The 21,826-nt window shown below is 37.6% G+C and overlaps 1 protein-coding gene and 1 long non-coding RNA gene across 7 annotated transcripts in view; one reads left to right on the forward strand and one right to left on the reverse strand.

Moving 5' to 3' along the window:
- LOC147995335 (uncharacterized) overlaps positions 1-21,826 on the forward strand; it is a 305,835-nt gene that overhangs the window by 37,204 nt on the left and 246,805 nt on the right. For 2 of the 5 annotated variants that reach the window (XR_015684145.1, XR_015684143.1), the window contains one exon: positions 1,437-1,645. The exons of 2 other annotated variants lie outside the window; for them this stretch is intronic. The gene's annotated coding sequence lies outside the window, so the exon portion shown is untranslated. Of the gene's footprint in view, positions 1-1,436; positions 1,649-21,826 lie in introns of those variants that run through there. One more of the 5 variants, XR_015684142.1, reaches the window with a different exon arrangement.
- Positions 5,849-16,809, reverse strand: LOC134486029 (zinc finger protein 844-like). 2 transcript variants are annotated; one of them, XR_015684158.1, is made up of 5 exons: positions 16,671-16,809; positions 11,743-11,865; positions 10,931-11,057; positions 10,707-10,767; positions 5,849-8,049 (listed from the first exon to the last, which is right to left on the reverse strand). It is a non-coding gene; the product is annotated as a zinc finger protein 844-like (long non-coding RNA). The 2 variants fall into 2 exon arrangements; XR_015684159.1 differs by lacking the exon at positions 16,671-16,809 and having other exon boundaries at positions 11,743-12,170.

Genomic DNA, 21,826 nt, shown 5'->3' on the forward strand with positions numbered 1-21,826 from the left:
TCCACTACAACTTTACTAAGCATTAGACATGCAAAAGCAGCTTCACAAACCATGAATGAAATATTAGTTGTTTTTGAATGTCTTCACAACTGTTTAAATTTAGAAAGCAAATATTGTTTTACCCTGTAATTATAGGATGGATTCATTAAGAAACATTATCAAAGGCTGGAGAAATGGCTCAGGGGTTAGGAGCACTGACTTCTCCTTCAGAGGTCCTGAGTTCAGTTCCCACACACATGGTGGCTCACAATCATCTCTAATGTGATCCAGTACTCTCTTCTGGTGTGTCTGAAGACAACAGTGTACTACTATGCATGAAATAAATAAAATCTTTAAAAGTTGTTCTTTAAAAAAAAGCATTATCAAACCTATTCTCAAAGCTATTTGGTGTGTAATAATGGACTTAGTGCAGTTCTTTCTGTTCAGAAAAACCATACCCCTGAATTTAAAAAAAAACTGCACTAAAAATTTTGCCCTTGGTAAGTAACTGAGCTGATATGCAGCATAGAATTTCCCCTCTGTCCTCTGAAGATTTGCTGGGATAAAATATCTAAGATAAATTAAATGGGAGAAAAATGAGTAAATGCATTATTGTACTTTAGTACAGCCCGATATGATTCAGAAGCTTTTGGGCCCCACTCTTTCTAGGGGAAGTGAAATACAGGAAACATCACAAAACAACATGCTGGGTTTTTCTCTTGTTGTTGTGAGCTTTTTTGTTTTGTTTTGTTTTTATTGTCAACCTTACACAAGTGAGGCTCATCTTCAAAGAGGACTTCTTAATTGAGAAAAGACCTCCATCAGACTGGCCTGTGTGCAAATATGTTGGGCATTTTCTTGATTAATTGTGGATGTGAGAAAGCCCAATGAATTGTGGGCAATGTGACCCCTGGGTCCTGGGTCATCTGAAAAAACAAGCTGAGCCAATCATCGGGAGCAGCATTCCTTGGTGGTCTCTGCTATAATTCCTGCTTCCAGGTTCCTGCTTGCCAGAGTTACTGCCCTGATTTCCCTTCTTGATAAACTATAAGTTGTGAAACAGAATAAATAAAACCCTCGAGTTGGTGTTGATCTTTGTGTTTACCACAGCATAGAAAACAAATTACAACAAACAGTAAAAATCATTTAGGGAAGGTCACAGGCTTGAAGAATATACAATAATTTGGGACAACATGCATTTGCTCTGCAAACTTGGTGGGCAATATTGTGTCCAGTCTTTGAGAACCTCCCACCTGAGTGATGGCTCCATTACTACATCTGATGCAAATCTGACAGAGGCAAAACGAGAGGGACACCTGTTGCACTGTGCATGTCTTCTAGCTCTTAATTGCTAAATCACAACCTGTATTTCTTTTTTAACAGCATCTATTGTTTGTGATAGTCCTTACCATGTAATGTGATACAATTTTAAAACAGGTATTCCTTTCTTTACTAAGAGAAGCAGTTATGGTGCTGAAGAGATGGCTCAGTGGTTAAGAGTACAGACTGCCATTGAAGAGGATCGAGACCTGACTCCCAGCACCCACATTGGAAGGTTCACAGCTGCTTCTAACTCCAGCTCCAGGGGACCAGACACTTCTAGATTCTGAGGGGCCCCCACACTCCCACACACATACTAAAAATAAATAAATAATTAAAAAAAGAAAAAGCAGTTGTCAGATTGCTTTAGTATTACATTTTACATGAATTTGTTTTTAAAAACAGATAAAAAGGTGGGTTTAATATTAGCAAAGTTCAGAGTTAAAAAGACCAAATGAAAAGGGTATCATTGAAATCAACCCAAAATGCTAATTGCTAGAGTTGTCTTAGTCTCAATCTCTCATTATTCCTTATGATGTGGGGGGAAAAAGTTTACCAGTGAACACTACTGTTGTCCCCTATCCTGCACAGGCTATCTAATGACACTAACACCAGGGATAGAAATAGTGACTAATATTTGCTTATTTAGTATCCATAAGAGACAGGGCTTGCACAGTTTTACATGTTTCACCCTTAATTTTGTAGTAATCCTGAAAGGTATGTGCTATTTAGTCAGTTTTGCAGATGAAGGTTCTAGGACGCTGTCTAGCGCTCCAGTGGTCTGGGACTCAGCTGGAAACTGAGTCGCTCAATATCGAATGCTAAGTGTTGTGTTGTTCACTGCTTATCCTGTCTTGAGGCGGCCCGCCATCCTGGGAGTAATAAACTGATGTTTGTTACATGAAATGTTAGTGGAAATCTCTGAAGAAGCACTGACTATATTTTCTTAAGAATTTAAACATCTCTCCACAGCCAAAGATGGCACAGACATTTAGTGAATAAAGAAATCATTGCATGTTGCAGGCCACCACCAGTGCAGGCAAGGGTTTCACATACCCTAGCCTTAGTGACAAACATTAAAAAAGAAAGAAAAGAAAAAGACATTTGAGGACAAAGGAAGCATCTAATGCTGACTTCTTGTGAAAGTACGTGTGATTAATCAACCCAAACAGATAGGCATAAAATTTCATTCTGTAAAGTTTTATAAAGGAAAGTAAACTAAGTACTGCCTGGGAGTTAGTGCTGTGCAGAGCACTCAGGCTTCTCTATGATTCTGCCTTCTTCTCAGCACCTCACAGCCAACAGCTGCCTCCATTACACTAAGTCACTCAAAGGAGTTTTCTTTGAGATTTCAACAGATACCTCAGAAAGACCTCGTTTGGGCTGGAGAGATGGCTCAGTGGTGAGGAGCACTGGCTGCTCTTCCAGAGATCCTGAATTCAATTCCCAGCAACCACATGGTGGCTCACAACCATCTGTAATGGGATCTGATGCCCTCTTCTGGTGTGTCTGAAGACAGCTACAGTGTATTCATATACATAAAATAAATAACTAAATCTTAAAAAAAAAAAGACCTCACTTTATGGTGAGGGAAGACCTTTTGTTTATCATTCTTGTAAAATATACATAATACAAAAACTGTCATTTTCATCTAAGTTGACAGTTGAGTGGCATTAGTTACATTCACAGTATTGTGGGATTATGATTCCCATCCATCACCACAATTTTTTTACCATTTCAAACTGAAAATCTATATTTAATAAACACCAGCTCTTCACTTCTCCCTCTCATTGCCCTTGGCAACCACCACACTGTTTTCCATTGCTTCCAATTTGTGATCTTTAGGCTCCTTGTACAAATATCATATAATATTTGTCTCTTGGCAACTGGGTTATTTCTTTTTGTGTAAATTCCCTGGGGCATCTATGTTCTGGCATGTGCCACAGCTTTTAGTCTGAATTATGTTCCATTTGTATATAGTGTGTTTGCATACATCTCTTGACCAAATGTTGACCTCAGGTAATATCTACCTTGTTTTTGAAGCTGGGCCTGTCACTTGAGATCAATAATTTAGGCTAAGCTGTCTTATCAATTAATCCCAGGGCTCCACCTAAGCAGAGCTGGGCTTACTGATAGAACATCATATGCCTGACTGGTGTTTTGCAGTTTTGTCACATTTGTGTGTATGATTGTGTGTGTTTCTAAAACCAGCTTGGATCTATAGTAAAATTTTCAAAAGTGTCTTAATACTTATTATACCGAATATTGGGATTTATTAGTGTTATCATGCATTATGTAATGTGTTGAGACATAGAGATGCAGCTCCCAGGCAGGGTCAAGTAAGGACTGGTGACAGGTGGAAGTAGGGGCTGGAATGTCGCCCTTGAGAAGAAAATGTTTTTCTCACTTGGCTTTAAACTATGTTTTGTTGTGTCCTGTTTCTGTGGAAGTGGTTCTCATGTTCTCTTTGTAATGGTGAGTATATTTTGATAATAAGAAGAGGGGTGATTTGTTATGTGAATTTTTGAGAAGCCTTTGTTTAGTCTTATTTCTTTGTTTAGTCTTGCCTTAGTTGTTCCTGGTATCATGGGAACAATGATCTTACGGTATCTTACCAAAATGGAAATTGAAGTAATGCACATTCATATCTATATAAGGATTAATAAAGCTTGCAACTGTGTGTAGTTGCTTCTGACGTTGGTTTGGATCCCTGTGTCCTGGATGTTTGCGACTGTACCCAGGCCCCCCAATGCACTAGATGTTGACAGTAATGTATTTTGACAATATTCCCCCATAATTTCGCTTGGTTTTGCATTGATTCTGTAGATAGATTTTGGAAGTATGGCCATCCCATGAGCATGCAAAGTTTTTCCCTCTTCTAGTGTCCTTTTTAATTTCTTTATTCAGTATCTAAAGTTTTCATTATAGAGGTTTTTCACTTCCTTGGTCAGGTTTAGTTCAAGAGATTTGGGGTGGGGGCTTGGATTTTTAAATTGTAATGAATGGGATTATTTCCCAGATCTCTCAATAAAATTTTATTGGTTGATAAGGCTACTACTGCTTGCCATATATATTATGGTGAGATGTGTTTCTTATATTCTGAGTTTCTTGACATGATTGATGTTGGCTTTGTCAAAAGCCTTACATGTCTATCAAAATGTTATGATTTCTATTCTATCAAAAAAAAGAGATTTGTGAAATTTATAAAATGTATTGACATATTGAGCCAGCACTAATCTCTGGAGTAAACCAACTTGATCATGGTTATTTTTGGATTACATTATTGAAGAGTTTGCAGTTATCTTTAAAGAAATTTTGTAAAAAAAAAAAAAAAAAGAAAAAAAAGGACAGAAAGGAAGAGAGAGGAGAGAGAGAGGGGAGAAGCCATGGCAGGTGATGTTAAGATTCTGCTCTGTGTATTTACAGGTTGTTATCAATGTTCGTATGGGATGGATGGTACCGGGCTGTGTATGTTTAAGATGGCAATTATATCTTACCAATTGGATCTAAAAAAAAAAAAAAAAGAAATTTTGTATACATTTGTATTGGAGATTGGTGGGTTTTTTTGTTTTTTGTTTTGTTTTTTTTTTGTTTGTTTTGTTTTGCTTGTTTGTTTCTGGTTTTAGTATCAGGCTAATCCTAGCTTCATAGTTTGGTAATGTGCCCTTCCTTTGCTATTTAATAGAATAGTTTGAGAAGCATTTGTGTTAGTATTTCATTGACGGTCTGGCAATTTTTTTTATTTAGTAGATATTTGATCACTATTTCACTCTTACTGCTTTTTACAAAGATGTTCAATTTTTTTTTATATCTTCATGATTTACTTTTGGTAAGTCATATACATTCAGAAGTCTATTTACTTTATTTTAGAGTTTTCCAATTTATTGGGATAAATGATTTTTAACTTGATAATTTTTGAGAATTTTGTGAATACTATATATCATTTTCATCCCTCCCTTTCCCCCAATCAACCTCCCCCCATTTCCTCCCTCAAATTCACACCTTTTTCTTTTTTTCTATCCCCCTAACCCTATTCCCACAACCTAACCCTAACACCACCATGCTAACATAAACCCCCAGTCCTAAATCCGCTAACCCTAACCTAATCTCTAATCCTAACCCCTAACTTTGTAATACTAACTGCACACCCAACCACCCTAATCATAATCCCTAACCTTCTAACTCAGCTTGTTTCCAATAAACTCCTGGCATTTACTTTTATCATGTTTTTGAAATGTTAAGTATTTATGCAGATTTCAAAACACAAAGACTTTACCACACTGAGCCCATTTATAAGACTTTTCTCTAGTGTCTGTTATTTCCTGCACTCACAGATAACTGTGAAGGGCAAAGGCTGTACATTGCTTCCATTCACAGGGGTTCAGTGAATGGAAGTACTAATATTTTTGTTATAGTGAGAACTATAGAAATGTGCAAAGGCTTCACCATATTCAATACATTCATAGTTTCTCTCTAGTGTGATATCTTTCATGCTGTTTGTCTTAATTTGGGTTTTAATGCTGTGAAAAGACACCATGACTAAGGCAACTCTTAGAAAGGACATTTAATTGAGGATGGTATACAGATTCAGAGGTTCAGTCTATTATCAAGGTGGGAAGAATGGCAGCGTCCAAGCAGACATGGTGCTGGAGGAGAGTTCTCCATCTTGATCAGAAGGCAGCCAGAAGACTCTTCTGCCCTGGGTAGAGCTTAAGCATAGGATCTCAAAGCGCACCCCTCCCCCAGTGACATACTTCCTCAAAGGCCACATCTATTCCAGAAAGGCCATACTTGCTATGGGCCAAGTATATTTAAACCACCACACCTTTGATGATCACAGTAAAGGCTTTATTACCTCATTGGTTACATTCACAGGGCTACTCTTTAGTATGTGTTCTTTTGTGTAGTTGGAAGTGGCTTGATTGTGAAAAGGCTTTACCACATTGACCACATTTGTAAGGTTTCTCTCCAGTATGAATTCTTTCATGTTTTTGAAGTTGACCATGAGGCAAAGGATTTACAACATTGCTTACATTTGTAAGGTTTCACTCCAGTATGGGTTGCTTTGTGTATTTGGAGACTATGTTACACGCAAAGGCTTTACCACATTCATTACATTTGTAGGGTTTCTCTTCAGTATGAATTCTTTCATGTCTTTTAAGATCGTTCTGACCTGCAAATGCTTTACCACACTGACTACATCCATAGGGTTTCTCTCCTGTATGTGTTCTTTGATGTATTTGAAAATGACCATGATATCCAAAGGCTTTACCACATTGATCACACCCATAGGGTTTCTCTCCAGTATGCATTCTTTTATGTACTTGGAGATAACTGTGATATGCAAAGGCTTTACCACACGGATTACATTAACAGGGTTTCTCTCCAGTATGCGTTCTTTTATGCACTTGGAGATTACTGTGTTGTGCAAATGTTTTACCAGAATGATTACATTCATAGGGCTTTTCTCCAGTGTGCGTTCTTTGATGTATTTGAAGACGACCGGAATACGCAAAGGCTTTACCACACTGATTACATTCATAGGCTTTCTCTCCAGTGTGTGTTCTTTTATGTATTTGAAGATGACCATGATATCCAAAGGCTTTACCACACTGATCACATCCATAGGCTTTCTCTCCAGTGTGTGTTCTTTTATGTATTTGAAGATAACCATGATATCCAAAGGCTTTACCACACTGATCACATCCATAGGGTTTCTCTCCAGTATGCATTCTTTGATGTATTTGAAGACGACCATGATATGCAAAGGCTTTACCACACTGATTACATTCATAGGCTTTCTCTCCAGTGTGTGTTCTTTTATGTATTTGAAGATGACCATGATATCCAAAGGCTTTACCACACTGATCACATCCATAGGCTTTCTCTCCAGTATGTGTTCTTTTATGTACTTGGAGATAACTATGAGATGCTAGGGCTTTACCACACTGATTACATTTCTAAGGTTTCTCTCCAGTATGTATTATTATATGCATTTGGAGATGACTGTGTTGTGCAAAGGCTTTACCACATTGATCACATTCATGGGGTTTCTCTCCAGTATGTGTGCTTTTATGTATTTGGAGAGTACTGTGTCGTGAATAGACTTTATCACACTTATTGCATTTGTAGGGTTTCTCTCCAGTATGTATTATTTTGTGTATTCGAAGATTACACTGTTGTACAAAGGCTTTACCACATTGATTACATTTGTAGGGTTTCTCTCCAGTATGAATTCTTTCATGATGTTGAAGTTCAGAATGGTATGTAAAGGCTTTACCACACTGCTTACATGCATAGGGTTTCTCTCCAGGATGTGTGCTTTTATGTATTTGGAGATGACTGTGTTGTGAATAGGCTTTATCACATCCATTACAGTTGTAGAGTTTCTCTCCAGTATGAATTATTTCACAATTTTGAAGTTGAGAATGGTATGCAAAGGCTTTATCACATGGCTTACATTCATAAGGTTTCTCTCCAGTGTGTGTTCTTTTATGTCCTCCGAGATGACTATGTTGTGAATAGGCTTTATCACATTGGTCATATTTGTAGGGTTTCTCTCTAGAATGTGTTGTTTTATGTATTTGGAGATGTCTGTGATGTACAAAGTCTTCACTATACTGAATATCTTCAGAGGGTTTCTCTCCAGTATGAATTCTTTCATGCCTTTGATGATAAATGTGACATGCAAAGGTTTTACCACAGTGAGAATGTTCAGAGGGGTTCACTCCAGTACGACATTTTTCATGCCTGCAAAGATAATTGGCACATGTAAAAGGTTTACCACAATCACTACACCAATGAATCTTTTTATCTATAGGAATTAATTTTATAATTTGGTCAAATTGTAAAGAGGAATCACATCATCTTAAAGTTTTAATCACTTTGTTTACATTTATGGATTCCCCTTTATTATGGGTTGTTTCCCATACCTATAATGGTAAGAGTGTCACTACATGGCTCACGTTTGTACCATCCTTTTACCGTATGAACTTTTTTTTTACATATTTAAAGAGCAATGGACGAACTCAGAGCTTTACCACACTGAGTACATGCATAAATTTTCCTATATTGTGAAATATAAACTTGCATACTACATTGGCAAGTGAACCAGGACAAACAGAAAAGAATTTCCACATTTCTAGTACTCTTAGGGATTTTCTGCAGTGTGAGTTTATGGATATATTCTCAATGAAGTTGGAAAACCAACTAATTATAAACTTGTACCACACAGAGAAAGTCTGTTCAAATGGAGACTACTACATATATTTTAATTGTTCTGGGAGAGAGAGAGAGGGAGAATGAGAAGTACATTGCTTCTTCCAATATCCCTATGCCCACATGGCTTGTATCCATTGTGGCATTAAAAGAAGAATAACAAATAAAAGATTTCCACAGTGAATTCACACAGTTTGACTTTCTGTTGATCATAGGCATGTGGTATGTTTTTCCCCAACAACATTCCTTTTTTTATTAATTTTTTTTATTATTAACTTGAGTATTTCTTATATACATTTCAAGTGCTATTCCCTTTCCCGGTTTCCGGGCAAACATCCCCCTCCCCCCTCCCCTTTCTTATGGGTGTTCCCCTCCCCACCCTCCCCCCATTGCCGCCCTCCCCACAACAGTCTAGTTCACTGGGGGTTCAGTCTTAGCAGGACTCAGGGCTTCCCATTCCACTGGTGCTCTTACTAGGATATTCATTGCTACCTATGAGGTCAGAGTCCAGGGTCAGTCCATGTATAGTCTTTAGGTAGTGGCTTAGTCCCTGGAAGCTCTGGTTGCTTGGCATTGTTTTACATATGGGATCTCGAGCCCCTTCAAGCTCTTCCAGTTCTTTCTCTGATTCCTTCAACAGGGGACCTATTCTCAGTTCAGTGGTTTGCTGCTGGCATTCCACTCTGTATATGCTGTATTCTGGCTGTGTCTCTCAGGAGCGATATACATCCAGCTCCTGTCGGTCTGCACTTCTTTGCTTCATCCATCTTGTCTAATTGGGTGGCTGTATATGTATGGGCCACATGTGGGGCAGGCTCTGAATGGGTGTTCCTTCAGTCTCTGTTTTAATCTTTGCCTCTCTCTTCCCTGCCAAGGGTATTCTTGTTCCCCTTTTAAAGAAGGAGTGAAGCATTCACATTTTGATCATCCGTCTTGAGTTTCATGTGTTCTAGGCGTCTAGGGTAATTCAAGCATTTGGGCTAATAGCCACTTATCAATGAGTGCATACCATGTATGTCTTTCTGTGATTGGGTTAGCTCACTCAGGATGATATTTTCCAGTTCCAACCATTTGCCTACGAATTTCATAAAGTCATTGTTTTTGATAGCTGAGTAATATTCCATTGTGTAGATGTACCACATTTTCTGTATCCATTCCTCTGTTGAAGGGCATCTGGGTTCTTTCCAGCTTCTGGCTATTATAAATAAGGCTGCGATGAACATAGTGGAGCACGTGTCTTTTTTATATGTTGGGGTATATGCCCAAGAGAGGTATAGCTGGATCCTCAGGCAGTTCAATGTCCAATTTTCTGAGGAACCTCCAGACTGATTTCCAGAATGGTTGTACCAGTCTGCAACCCCACCCACAATGGAAGAGTGTTCCTCTTTCTCCGCATCCTCGCCAGCATTTGCTGTCACCTGAGTTTTTGATCTTAGCCATTCTCACTGGTGTGAGGTGAAATATCAGGGTTGTTTTGATTTGCATTTCCCTTATGACTAAAGATGTTGAACATTTCTTTAGGTGTTTCTCAGCCATTCGGCATTCCTCAGCTGTGAATTCTTTGTTTAGCTCTAAACCCCATTTTTTAATAGGGTTATTTGTCTCCCTGCGGTCTAACTTCTTGAGTTCTTTGTATATTTTGGATATAAGGCCTCTATCTGTTGTAGGATTGGTAAAGATATTTTCCCAATCTGTTGGTTGCTGTTTTGTCCTAACCACAGTGTCCTTTGCCTTACAGAAGCTTTGCAGTTTTATGAGATCCCCAACAACATTCTTGATTCTCATAAACTGCGTCTTTAACTTAATCAGCTTTACCATGAAATATTTGCCCATTAGAAACATATACTTATCACCCATAATATATATCATATATATGTACACACACACAATGCAATATGTGAGTGGTATGAGACTAAATAGATTGGCATTTCTACAGAGTAGCTGTAATGTGGCTCTGATTTGAATGGTAATATCTGTAGGCATTGTTTCCTTGTCTTCTTTCTTAGAGGAAAGCCTTGTAAACACAAATCAGACACCTGACACTGAGGTACATAGATTTGTGAGAATTAATAATCAATACACTTAAAGAAGTGCCTCTCTTTTTACACTGTTGCTTATCTTTAAAACTTCTAGGACACAGTAACATTTCTTTAGAGGCAGTTCCATACCAACTTGCACATGACAATTACCTTACATGTCTTCTGAAACTTTGAAAATGTCCTTCAATATTACGGTCTTTCCAGTTGCAGCCTAAAATATAGTACATGAAAATGTGTGATATGTTATTGAAAATTAGGCAAAATTTAAGTTACTATCTTTAGTGAACCTGATTTATACACCTCATTCTTAACTGTAATTGCAGAAAACAGTTTCCCCCTTATTTTAAAAAGTGAAAGAAAATCCACAATCTTACCAATAGCAGTGAGGTTCTTATAGGTCTCCAGCATCACATCTTTGTAGAGACTCCTCTGTAAAGGATCCAGAATAGCCCACTCTTCTTGAGTGAAGTTCACATTCACATCATCATAAGTCACCGCATCCTAAAATATCCCATACATGTGTACATCAGAATCCATGATACTGACACCACTGTAAATGTATGCCTCATTGACAATATAGTTGTATGATTCTGGTGCTTCCCCCACTTATTTCTTGACCCAGAAGTTCTAATGGAACTACCAAGTCATCTTAGAAGGAAATTGAATGCTCCTTGAATAGGATATAACTTTTCAAGAGAAATGCTAATTATGAGAGAGAAAGAGAGAGACAGAGAGAGAGACAGAAAGAGACAGAAAGAACCAAGTAGCACTAGCACACATCAGAGAAGTTGTACGAACAACTCACATCTTATTTCACTGAGCTGGATGCTAGGTCTATCCAGGACAGACAGAGGAACATATTAAGACTCTGTTTCCCATGTAAAAATCAATCAAAAAAGAGAGAAAGAACTCAGAGGTTTTTACCGGGGTTCCTACAAAGAATTACACATTCACCCCCGTTCTGTTTTCATCTTCCAGAATCCTGAAGTGGCCAAGTTTAAACTATAACAGTATTGAGATCATACTAAAGGGGGGCAGTGTTTTTAAATAGATGCAAACGGACAGATGAAATATTAGCAATGTAAATGTTGATCCTAAATAAGCAACACAGGACAGGAGAGATGGCTCAGCAGTAAAGAACTCTTGCTGGTCTTGCAAATAATTGGGCTCAATTGCCAATACTTACAAGGGGTCTTCACAACTATCCATTTCTCCAAGTTCAGGAATTCTGAAGCCATCTTCTGCCTACTATGGGGACCAGGCATACATAATATGGATATTCATGCACACAGGTAAAATATTCATATTCCTTCAAAAAATCAAGACAAACACAACAGGCAAGAAAAATGTTATGCATCTGCAATTCAATGACTCAGAAATCTCAGGCAGTAAAACTTAGGCAGTATTAAGTCATGAATCTATGCCATCCTGAGAAGTAGACTATTCTCTCTGCCAAATTTCAAAATCCACAACATGGATGAAGATCAACACAACAGCATATGGTTGACATGTACAAAAACCTACATTCCAGGTCCATCAGCCAATAACATGAAACAAACAAACAAACAGTCAGGCATGTTGACTCACAATTAATCCCAGCATTCTGGAACTAGAGTCAGGTGGACCTTTAAGTTTGAGGCCTACGTGTTCTGCATACCTACTTTCAGAACAGCCAGGACTAGAAAGAGAAACTTTGTCTTCACAAACAAAAACAGAAACAAAACCAACAAAATTAAAACTATAAAAACACCAGGCTTAGTCCTTATTTGTTTCAACAGTTGTTTCAATTGCATCTTATGTGATTACAGACAGAGTCTACAACATACCCAAACTTAAGAAATATAATGAAACCAGTGCTAAGAGGAAAACTCATAACTCTGAGGGCCTACAAAAAAAAAAATTAGAGGGAGCATACACTAACAGCTTCACAGCACGCCTGAAAACTTTAGAACAAAAAGAAGCAATTGCACCCAAGAGGAGTAGACAGCAGGAAATAATCAAACTCAGGGCTGAAATCAAGCAAGTAGAAATGAAAAGAAATATACAAAGAATCAACAAAACCATGAGTTGGTTCTTAGAGAAAACCAACAAGATAGATAAACCCTTAGCCACACTAACCAGAGGACACAGAGGGTATATCCAAATTAACAAAATCAGAAATGAAAAGGGAGACATAATAACAGAAACTGAGGAAATTAAAAAAAATATATCAGATCCTACTACCAAAGCCTATACCCAACAAAACTGGAAAATCTGTAGGAAATGGACAATTTTCTAGACAGATACCAGATACCAAAGTTAAATCAGGATCAGAAAAACCATCTAAACCACCCCATAACTCTTAAAGAAATCTAATCAGTCATTAAAAGTTTCCCAACCAAAAAATGTCAAGGATCAGATGGGTTTAGTGCAGAATTCTACCAGACCTTCAAAGAGGACCTAATTCTAGTACTCTTCAAACTATTCCAAAAATTAGAAACAAAAGGAACACTACCCAATTCATTCTTTGAAGCCACAATTATGCTTATACCTAAACCACACAAAGACCCTACAAAGAAAGAGAATTTCAGACCAATTTCCCTCAAGAATATCGATGCGAAAATGCTCAATACAATTCTGGCAAACTGAATCCAAGAACACTCAAAAGGTTCATTCACCATGAGCGAGTAGGCTTCTTTCTAGGGATGCAAGGATGGTTCAATATTTGGAAATCCATCAACGTAATCCACTATATAAACAAACTCAAAGAAAAGAACCACATGATCATTTCATTAGATGCTGAGAAAGCATTTGACAAAATTCAACAACCCTCCATGAAAAAAGTCTTCAAAAGATGAGGAATTCAAGGCCCATATCTAAACATAGTAAAAGCAATATACAGCAAACCAGTAGCTAACATTAAACTAAATGGAGAGAAAGTTAAAGCAATCCCACTAAAATCAGGGACTAGGCAAGGCTGCCCACTCTCTCCCTACTTATTCAATATAGTTTTGAAGTTCTAGCCAGAGCAATCAGACAACAAAAGGAGATCAAGGGGATACAGATCGGAAAAGAAGAAGTCAAAATATCACTATTTGCACATGATATGATAGTATATTTAAGTGATCCCAAAAGTTCCACTAGAGAACTACTAAAGCTGATAGACAACTTCAGCAAAGTGGCTGAAGAAAAAATTAACTCAAATAAATCAGTAGCCTTCCTCTACACAAAAGAGAAACAAACCGAGAAAGAAATTAGGGAAACAACATCCTTCATAATAGACCCAAATAATATGAAGTACCTCGGTGTGACTTTAACCAAGCAAGTAAAAGATGTACAATAAAAACTTCAAGACTCTGAAGAAAGAAATTGAAGAAGACCTCAGAAGATGGAAAGATCTCCCATGCTCATGGATTGGCAGGATTAATATAGTAAAAATGGCCATTTTGCCAAAAGCGATCTACAGATTCAATGCAATTCCCATCAAAATACCAATCCATTTCTTCAAAGAGTTAGACAGAACAATTTGCAAATTCATCTGGAATAACAAAAAACCCAGGATAGCTAAAACTATCCTCAACAATAAAAGGACTTCAGGGGGAATCACTATCCGTGAACTCAAGCAGCATTACAGAGCAATAGTGATAAAAACTGCATGGTATTGGTACAGAGACAGACAGATAGACCAATGGAACAGAATTGAAGACCCAGAAATGAACCCACACACTTATGGGCACTAGATTTTTGACAAAGGAGCCAATACGTTCCAATGGAAAAAAGATAGCATTTTCAGTAAATAGTGCTGGTTCAACTGGAGGTCAACATGTAGAAGACTGCAGATCGATCCATGGTTATCACCAAAGCTTAAGTCCATGTAGATCAAGGACCTCCACATCTAACCAGATACACTCAAACTAATAGAAGAAAAACTAGGGCAGAATCTCAAACACATGGGCGATGGAAAAAATTTCCTGAAGAAAACACCAATGGCTTATGCTCTAAGATCAAGAATCGACAAAGGGGATCTCATAAAACTGCAAAGCTTCTGTCAGGCAAAGGGCACTGTTGTTAGGACAAAACAACAATCAACAGATTGGGAAAAGATCTTTACTAATCCTACAACTGACAGAGGGCTTATATCCAAAATATACAAAGAACTCAAGAAGTTAGACTGCAGGGAAACAAATAACCCTATTAAAAGAAGGGGTTCAAGTGTGGGGATTTAGCTCAGTGGTAGAGCGCTTGCCTCGTAAGGGCAAGGCCCTGGGTTCGGTCCTCAGCTCTGAAAAAAAGAAAAAAAGAAAAAAAATGGGGTTCAGAGCTAAACAAAGAATTCACAGCTGAGGAATGCCAAATGGCTGAGAAACAACTAAAGAAATGCTCAACATCTTTAGTCATAAGGGAAATGCAAATCAAAACATCCCTGAGATTTCACCTCACACCAGTCAGAATGCCTAAGATCAAAAACTCAGGTGACAGGAAATGCTGGCGAAGATATGGAGAAAGAGGAACACCCCTCCATTCTTGGTGGGATTGCAGACTGGTACAACCATTCTGGAAATAAGACTGAAGGTTCCTCAGAAAATTGGACTTTGAACTACCTGAGGACCCAGGTATAACTCTCTTGGGCATATACCCAAAAGATGCCTCAACGTATAACAAAGACACATGCTCCACTATGTTCATAGCAGCCTTATTTATAATAACCAGAAGATGGAAAGAACCCAGATGCCCTTCAACAGAGGAATGGATACAGAAAATGTGATATATCTACACAATGGAATATTACTCAGCTATCAAAAACAATGACTTTATGAAATTCATAGGAAAAAGGATGGAACTGGAGAATATCATCCTGAGTGAAGTAACCCAATCATAGAAAAAGACACGTGGTATGCAATCATTGATAGGTGGATATTAGCCCAAATTCTTGAATTACCCTAGATGCACAGAACACATGAAACTCAAGAAGGATGACCTAAATGCGAATGATTCACTTATTCCTTAAAGGGGGAACAAGGATACCCTTGGGAGGGAATAGGGAGGCAAAGTTTAGAACAGAGGCAGAAGGAACACCCATTCAGAGCCTGCCCCACATGTGGCCCATACATATACAGCCACCCAATTAGACAAGATGGATGGAGCAAAGAAGTGGAGGCCGACAGGAACCAGATGTAGATCTCTCCTGAGAGACACAGCCGGAATACAGAAAATACAGAGGCGAATGCCAGCAGCAAACCACTGAACTGAGAACAGGACCCCTGTTGAATAAATCAGAGAAAGGACTGGAAGAGCTTGAAGGGGCTCAAGACCCCATATGTACAACAATGCCAACCAACCAGAGCTTCCAGAGACTAAGCCATTACCCAAAGACTATACATGAATTGACCCTGGGCTCCAACCTCATAGGTAGCAATGAGTAGCCTAGTAAGAGCAACAGTGGCAGGTGAAGCCCTTGGTGCTGCCAAGACTGAACCCCCAGTGAACGTGATTGTTGGGGGGAGGCTGGTAATAGGGGGAGGATGGGGAGCAGAAGCCCATATAGAAGAGGAGGGGAGGGGTTAGGGGGATTTGGACCCAGAAACCTGGAAGGGGAATAACAATCGAAATGTAAATAAGAAGTACTCACGTTAATAAAGATTAGAAAAAGAAGAGCAGTATATGTTATCATAAAGCTAGGTTCTTCTATTTAAAGATTCTACCACATAAAGAGGAAACATATATTCAGACATACCCATGCCATACTTTACAGAGATGATAAAACCAAGGGCAAGAAATAGATGTATGTAAACTTATCTGCAGGTCCAATATAGTTTTTAACATGAAATATAATCTAGAAATAGACTAAAGATAGTTTTTACCTTAGGGCCAAGGAATATTTGATAGGACCAAATTGGGATTATCTAAGGATCCAGCTTGCCACTATCATTGGACATGAGGACAAAGGACCATGTTTCTTTCTAACATCCTACCTGTATAATTATGAAAAATTACAGAGGAAATATCTTTTTTCCTTTGCCTGTTCTTATGCCAAAATATCTGAGAAAGACTACTTAACAAATAAATGGCTTATTTGAGATTAGAGTTTATGATACAGTGCACAGGAGAAGTAATAATACACAGCTAGTAACCCACCCTCTATTGTCAGCCAGCAGAAAGAGGTGAATGCTGATGTTGTCTATACATAGGTGGAGTCTTTCCCCATTAATCAATTAAATTCAGGACCCACATTACAGATATTTCCTGAAGTTTGTCTCCTAGGTGATTTTAGATCCTGTCAAGTTGACAACAAAATTAATCACCGTGATGTGTATAAATAGCCATGAAAAGAATAAAATAAGAATTTGTGCTTATAGTATAAAGACCATGCTGCAGATAGATGTGTTTTTTTAAATTAAACTCTGTTCTAAAACCAAAAAAAAGGCATGAAAGGTCAAACCTTTTATGCCTTCCAAATTTTCTAAAACATACAAGATTAAACAATCTTATTTTTAAATAAATTTTTATGGCAATACAATGATACTTTCTCTATGTTACTTGATAATCCCTAAATTTTTTCTATTTTTGTGAGTGTAGTGTTTTTATTATCCACTGTTATTTGTAGAAATTTAGTGTTTACTTAGTGTGCATTCCTTTAGGTATAGGTGACTGTAGAAACTAGAGGTTGCCATCCAAAGTCTTTTTCATTTCTTTCCTACCTTATTTGTCATTCATCTTTTTAAAGTTTTACTTCTTTAATTAAAAAATAAAATTACAGAAAATACATTTTGGTTATATTTTTTCTTCTCATTGAAATCTACACAAATACTCCAAACCTATCTACAAATCCGTGTTTATGCTTTTTCTAGAACTCTATCTTTCCCTTTCTTAAGAATATAAAGCCTACCCAAAAATTAACTAAAAATAAACACAAAAGTAATAAGAAAAATAATACCCAAACAAACAAAATGAGACAAGGTATACACAGAGACACACAAAGAATTGTAGAGTCAATAATGTGCTGCCCAACACTCCAGGGCATGTTTTTTTTTTCCTTTCTAGTGAGTGAAATTGGTTTACCATGACACTCCTTTGGAGAAAATCAGTTTTCGCTTTGTCAGCAAGTTTCAATCACCAACACCTTCTTGCCTGGGAATGAGACTTTGTATATATGTTTCCTTCTCAGTGCTAGCTTTTTAATCTGGTTTGAGCTTGTGCAGAACTTGTGCAAGCTGTCAGAGTTCCTATGACTTCATATGTGTATCTGTATGATTGTGTTTTGAAAATATGGTTTCTTTGAAGTCATCACCTACCTCTGACTCTTTCATTCTTTCTGCCTCCTCTTCCATACAGATGCCTGACATTTTAGGTAAGGGGTATGATAAAAAAAATCTCACTTATCATAGTGAGTTCATAATTCCATCACTATCCAAACTCTATATTAGTTCCCTTCAACTGAAAGAAAGCTTCTCTTACGGAGGCTGAACATGGCACTGATCTACACGTATAACAACAGTACATTAGCAGGAGCCATTCACTTTATTGCTATGTTCCTTTAGAATAATAAAATTATTGCTTTTCTCTAAATGTATGTGAAAATATACACACACACAAACACACACATGTATATACATATAGATATATATATATACATATTTATACATGTACATATATATACATATATACATATATATATTCTCAGGTTTGTGGCTACTTTATCAGTGTCAGATATGAATTCTGTCTCACAGAGTGGGGCTCAAATACAATGTAAAAGAAAAGAGGTTGTTTATTCACACATTTATACCACTATTAAGTGAGTACATTTTTTTAACCAACTGACTGTTATAGATTATAGGGCTTATATCTAAATATTTTTTCCCTTCCAGCATCATAAGCACTAGTCAATAGGAATGAAACATTTATCTGGGCTCTGGCTACTTCTCCATGTTTGACATTCTATGTTATCCTCAGCACTAAACATTTATTATCATGTTATAGAGAGTAAATAATACCCAGAAGAATGGCCTGTGATGGGAGGGGTGATCTATGGTATCGTCTTTCATCAATGATTTAAGAATATGCAAGGCATTCCTGGCCGAATGTTTTACATGGTGACATATGATATCTATTTAGAACTTCATCTTTGATGACTCCATCTATCTTCCTTTCATATAATGTGTTTGTGTGTGCGTGTGCGCGCGCGCGTGTGTGTGTGTGTGTGTGTGTGTGAGAGAGAGAGAGAAAGAGAGAGAGAGAGAGAGGAAGAAGAGGAGGAGGGGAGGAGGGAGGTGGAGGAAGAATGAAGAAGGAGGAGGAGGAGAAGAAAAAGGAGAAGAGGAAGAGGAGGAGGAGGAAGAAGAAGAAGAGGAAAAGTCATGTGGAGTTCAATAGAATATGTGTTCTACTAGGTTTTAGATAAGCAACAATAACAATTGCTATCGTGTATGGTTATTAGTTTGACATAGTTCCCACTAAGACTATTGAATGATCAATTTAATTTTATCCTCACAGTGAACAGAGGAGGAATGTTACATCTCTAAGAATATGTAGATTTTCACAGTGTTATATCTTTCAGACATCCACAGATGAAACACAGGTCTGTCAGAAACCAACTATGTTGATCACCATGTTACCTTGCAGCATTAGCTAGAGTATGTGTTGCTCAGTTTGAGTCTTCTCCTTTTAGATATCATTTCCAGTTCTTTCTAGACTGAAATGGCCAGTGAATGCAGCAATATTTCAAATCACTGCTTCATTTAGATCAGGTATCTGGAGTTAGTCAGATGGATCAAGAGAAAAGAGACAACATTGATTGCTGACACTGCAGTGCATCGGGAGGAAAGCGAAATCCTCAGTCTGGCAGAGAAGATCAGTCATTTCAACTACTTGTACCCAGAGTGTTGAACTAGCAAAATATCTGACTTTTTAGTTTATTTTTTCACAGGACACCTGTGTAAACATGTCAGTTAGAGAAATGCTTGTTGGCTGCTTAAGCCTTAGCTGTGTAGATACAGTATGTCTAAACTTTTATTTCTGCTTGAACTTACTATTTCCAGAAGCCCAAATCGTATCATGATACAAAAAAAGAAATGAATTCACAACTTGAAGTAACATTTCAAATCAGTTGGAAACATTCTAAATTATGATTATCAAAACACATTGATTTCTGTTTAGGAGGAGACATTTGAAATTATGAAAAGTAAAAAGCAATGGCCACATTCTAAAAGCTCTTAGATGACATGGGGCAGGTTTTATTATCAGACCATAGAAATTCCGAATCCTGACTGTAAATATAATTTACCAAATTTACAGAGAGTGAAAACAGCAGTCTTCAGAATTACTCAGAAGTGACGATAAGAGATAACCTAGTATGGGAAAGAGTTTGCTGCAGAAAGAAGAGAATTCAAATTTCTGTGCCCGCACTTTAAAACAGTCATGGTTGGGGTTGGGGATTTAGCTCAGTGGTAGAGCGCTAGCCTAACAAGCGCAAGGCCCTGGGTTCGGTCCCCAGCTCTGAAAAAAAGAAAAAAAAAAGAAAAAAAAAACAGTCATGGTTGTATACAGCTGTAACCCCAGTGCTATGATGACAGAGAAAGAATTTCTGGAGCTTGTGCACAGCAAGATAGCACCAGTATTAGTGAAAGGCTTTGAATTGAAAAAATTGTGTAGAAAATCATAAAAGAGGATACTATTTACTTTCTCTGTCTTCCGCTTGAACACATAGGCATGAAGACACAGACAGAGAGACAGACAGACAGACAGATAGACAGACAGACAGACAGACAGACACACACACACACACACACACACGCACACCATATCACACACACTAATTCTTGGTGGTCATGTACTGAGGAATATTAAATTAATAATTTATAACCTTGAACTCATGAAAATGTCCACTTGACCTTTATAATTGCCATTGATCATGAATACTATTTTGTAAACCGTGGGTCGACATAAATCAGTTGTCAGAATAAAGTAAGGGCATGACATATTAATATTAGAAAATTTAAAAAACATTAGTTTACTATTTTTTTGGTGTGTGTGTTTGTGTGTGTGTGTGTGTGCTGCATCTGTGTGTGTTCACGTAGGTCTTCTGATTCCACAGCATGTGTATAGGCCAGATGGCCAATTTCTGTAATGGGTCATTATCTATGGATTCCTATGATTAAAGTGAGGGTGTTAAGCTTGTTCTGCAAGTCCTTTTTCCCTCTTGCTGGCCCAACATAATTGTCAACATTTAAATGAATTTCTCATAAGCAGTTGATGAAGGTTATCTACTCATCATGAAGTTAGAAGTTCATATTGAAGCTCAGCAAGTCTCTGGAGTGACAATTCCATTTTATGTCAGCATAGGAGACTTGGATATCATTTGATAAGGGCTTATGACTAGTTACATTAATATTCATAAAATGACCAAATTGTATGATCCTTGAAGAAGATATCATTAAATTGGAAGACAAAGAACAAGAGCCAAATAAGTCCAGCAGCTACTGAGATGCAGTCACTGACTGAGCTGAGTCTGAGCAAACATCAAAGAAACAGTGAGCTGTACTGTAGCCTAAGTAACAATACAAGCAAAAGCACTAAAATTCCATGAATGAGGCATATAAGTATGGGAAAAGCACTTCGACCTGGAACTTCACTTGACTTAGGCTGCATAAAAATCTACCTTCCAGAAATATACCTAACAATGAAGTTGCTCACCTCATCTCACCTGCATACATATCAAACAATGGACTAAGACTCCCTGCACATAACATTGTTTATAAACTTCTCTTTCATGATCAACTTCCATTCAAAAGTATTCAAGAGCATATCCACATACTGGAGGGAGAAATCTGTTTCAACTTGCCGGAGACAGTTTAGAGTATATACTCCGTAAGTCGTATTGAATCCTCTGGATAAACTTTCAAGGGAAACATCCTTAATGTCATATACCTAGTGATAATTGAATACGCATTTGATTAGATCAAATGCATCTTGGAAACTGATGTTCACAGTAAATTAAGGCTTGCCTAATCAAAAAAAGTCAATCAAAACAGAAATATCCACACTGAACTCTGAGTAAACAATTCCTCCTTCTCGAGAGGTCCACAAATTAAAGCTACACTGAATACCAGTGTTTCTCACTTTGCTTTTGAATAAAGTTTCTTTGTCACCTTGCTCTCTGTGACTTCTTGTAATAAGATGAAAACATCCTGGAAACACCTCACCTAGACAGTAAACTCAGATAAAACTGATGAGCATCTTCTTCAAATAATGACACGAATTATGGAAGCTCTAAAAGAATTCTCCTGTTACTTTCT

The sequence above is a fragment of the Rattus norvegicus genome, chromosome 3 (assembly GCF_021556685.1).
Source record: "Rattus norvegicus strain SHRSP/BbbUtx chromosome 3, alternate assembly SHRSP_T2T, whole genome shotgun sequence".
Classification (NCBI taxonomy): domain Eukaryota; kingdom Metazoa; phylum Chordata; class Mammalia; order Rodentia; family Muridae; genus Rattus; species Rattus norvegicus.